The sequence below is a fragment of the Gadus macrocephalus genome, chromosome 22 (genome assembly GCF_031168955.1).
Source record: "Gadus macrocephalus chromosome 22, ASM3116895v1".
In the NCBI taxonomy this organism is placed as follows: Eukaryota; Metazoa; Chordata; class Actinopteri; order Gadiformes; family Gadidae; genus Gadus; species Gadus macrocephalus.
The window spans coordinates 17,521,535-17,525,584 of record NC_082403.1 but is presented as its reverse complement, the minus strand read 5'-3'; positions in this window follow the sequence as shown (position 1 = coordinate 17,525,584).

Sequence of the window (4,050 nt, the reverse complement as noted above, 5' to 3'; positions counted from 1 at the left end):
GGTGATGAAATGGTCTTCTTGGGGCGTCGTCTTCTTGGGACGCCCACTTCGCCGCCTGTCTTTGACATCCCCCGTTATATGGTACTTGGCCTTCAGTTTGGAGAGGGTACTAGGGCTCACTACAAATAATGCCGCAACTTGGTTTTGCGGAACACCAGCTTGAAGTTGCCCTATCGCAAGGGCCCTATCCAGATCAGTCAAACGCGGCATGCCCATTCTTGGAGCAGACACTTACTGACTGTAGCTGTACTTACAGTAGTAGGGCCCATGATTGGCACCTGATTGGCAGCACCTGGGGGTACCAGAAGCTCAAAACAAGTGGCAATAGCAACAGCAAAATGACCTGCAAATTTGGCAAATTTTTCATGGGCACAACCCACATACTCAGTGCTCATCCCACAAATACATGTTCCTTACGAATGGGGCACCATTTGAAAGGGAACTAAACAGGCTTTCAAACAGTATACGATTTATTGCCAAAAAGCATTGTTAACACAGAGAAATAATCTACCAAACACAAATTTCCTTACTTTTTTGTGCTAAGTTTATATATTTATACTACTTTTATGTTGATAATACCAGCAATATAATACAAGTATGATATAATACCCTATTTTACATCAAATATTATTTTCTGTGATGAAAACATAAAGTTGAAGTTAAATAATTGTAATAAACTGTTGTAAAGCGCCAGAACAGAGAAAGCAGCAGTCTAAGGGGCTGGTGTGCTTATCGTTAAAAGCCACGTTAATAAATCACCTCCTTTGTTCAGATGTATCCGTCAAGAATGCAAATCAATACGGCTCACTCCAGGAGCCCCGGCACCGAGAGGAGAGCAGGGAGCGGAGGCTCACTGGTACAGCTGAAGGGTCTCAGGGTTCACTGGAGACGTGACGGGACCACCCCTCCGCTGTAATGCATGAGGACTCCCCACGTATTAAACACAGACACAATTATGCAGCAGGACCAGGGTCAAGAGCTACACTGGCTATGATCTACTCACTTACACGTTGAATGTATTGACGCACACACATACACACACACACACTCACACACACACACACACACACACACACACACACACACACACACACACACACACACACACACACACACACACACACACACACACACACACACACACACACACACACACACACACTCTAACACACACACACACACACACCTCATCTTGAAAGAATTATGCACGAGCTACATTATTTACACATAATGTGTACAGCTGTTCATGCATGCATGCATGTACGCATGTATGCACAACTTAACAAACACACAAACACACACACACAAACACACACACACACACACACACACACACACACACACACACACACACACACACACACACACACACACACGTGCACACACTCACTTTTTGTTGCTATATACAGTGATTGAGGCATATGTGAGATTGCAGCCAGCTGCACCATATGCGTGGCCCGCATGTATATACAGTAGTAATTAGTTGACACCCACACTTACACATGCACGCGTGCACGCACGCACACACACACACACACACACACACACACACACACACACACACACACACACACCCACACACACACACACACACACACACACACACACACACACACACACACACACACACACACACAAACACACCCACACACACACACATTCATGTACATACTCACAAACACACACACACACACAATCATTTGCACCTTTTTTTTTTTCATAAAAATCTGCGCATCTTGAAGCGGAGCACGCCCTTGTTTGGTGTTGACCTGTGAATACTTATTGTATTTGTACAGAGTCTAATAATTTTTTTTATTTTGAAAAGCTAATAAATCAGCCCCTGATTGAAAAAAATTGTGTGTGCTAGCAGTCCTATTTTTTTTTTGTGTGGTCAGTTAATTTTGGTCACGCGAGTTAACGCTGAAACACAGTTGAATTATTTACGACGCCTAGAGTCAAGGCAAAAATAAAAAGACTGCTGCGATGCTGCCACTGATAGACGAGGCTCTTTGAATCGGAGAGAATCCGATAGCCCTAGCTGGAGTCGGAGGACTGTTGTGATTGGTCGGCGGTAGTACGTGGGGAATCCTCCAATCTGCCGCCATCGCCATGCTGACACCGCCCTTCAGCCATTAACCGCAATAATCCCCCCCATCACCCTCCTCCCCTCTCCTCCTCACCCCCTCCCCCACCCTCCCGGGACGTCCGTGGGATTCGATACATAATTACCTCGATAATGGACACTCATCCTCCCCTACCCATTCATTCATTCAGCCATTCATTCTCTCTCCCATCGCTCTGTGTCTCCATTTCTGTTCTCTGGTTTCCATACAGCCCTACACACTCTGTCTCTCAGCCCCTCAGCTCAGCTCCTCTCTGGGTGGCTAATGCCCGCGCTAGAGCTGAGAGCTGGCCCTCTCCTGTCTGGACCTTCTCTTTACTTCTGACTGTGTCAGGTGTGGACTACGTTTGACCTTGGATTTTAAATTGCAGTACAGTTTACCGACCTTTTCTCATCTTTTTTTCTCTACTCTGCTTCTGTTCTCCCCCACTCCTCTCCTTCCTCCTCCTCCTCCTCCTCCTCCTCCTCCTCCTCCTGCCTCCCTTCCCCTCCCCCCTCCGAGGTCTACCTGACCTCTGATTAGTCGGTTAGGGTGGGATTCTGCCTTTGTTCACCCTTCTACTTGGCGAGTGCATCATGTTCCAGCTGTTGGCAGCACCTGTCAAAAGCTCAGCAACCTGTAATAGGCTTAGCCTCCCCTTAAGCATCACAGATAGCTATCAAAGGCTCAATGTGTTACATGTGATTTCAGAATGCCCAGCCAGACGCAAGCATCTGTTTGGTAGGAGCATGAACCTTCACTGTTCTGATGGATTCTTGTGTTTTTCCGGATGCCTGTTTTGTGAGCCATTATTGCGAAAATGTCAAAACATTTAAAAAAAGAAAGAAAGAAAATGGTGTTTCACACACACACACACACACACACACAAAGGAATAAAAATCACATTTAAATATGCATGTGTGCTTAAAATGTGCTGGCCTGTATTAGAAAGATAGTAGAGTCATCTAACACTCCCTGCATGGCCTGTATGTGTGTGAAACAGGGGGAGTTGAACGAGAGAGGGAGGTAGGTCTATCTCCTTCGCTCTCTCTCTCTCTCCTCTCTCCTCTCTCTCTCTCTCTCTCTCTCTCTCTCTCTCTCTCTCTCTCTCTCTCTCTCTCTCTTCTCTCTTCTCTCTTCTCTCTTCTCTCTCACTCTCTCTCTCTCTCTCTCTCTCTCTCTCTCTCTCTCTCTCTCTCTCTCTCTCTCTCTCTCTCGCTCTCTCTCTCTCTCTCTCTCTCTCACTCTCCCCTCCACCCCAAGACAGAGTGATGCAAGACAAATATCCATCAGTCTGGGCAGTCCGGTCCGCTCTGTGGCGGTGCATCTTAACAGGTTTCCTGTCTGCCTCTCTCCGGAGGTGCAGGCCGCCTCACAAGGATTCTTTTGCGTGGGGAACACTCTCCATCTTACTCCATCCACTCCACTCTGCCTCGATCAATGCGGACTCTCTGCGAACACTCTGGGGCCCGCTGTCCAAATGTTGGTACAGGCAGGCCGGATGCTGGCTGCGTGCTCCCCCCTCACCAGCCGACCGACCAAGAACACCTCTGCTGTCTCCCCTTCTACCTTCTGCTCCCTCACTCCTCCTCTCATTATTCTCCCCCTCACTCCTGTTTTAACTCCACCACTGCAAACCATCTCTCTTCAAAGCCACCGAATGTCGCCTTGCCTTCATATTTCCTACTAGAGTGACAAGACCGAAGGGTTCCAGGGTTGCCCCGTTATCATGTATTGTGTATCATAAATCAACGCCAACTGGGACTTCTCTCTGAGTATACTCACCCAGAGAGGGCCCAACAGGTGCGGGCGTAGCAACAATCTTATGTTTGTGGAAGGTTCCGTGTGTCTGGGGTTCAAGGGACAGCGGGGGTGGCCAAAGAGCTAGCTCCTGATGAAGGGGATGGAGCTTGACCCTGACCCTGACCCTGACCCTGACCCTGACCCT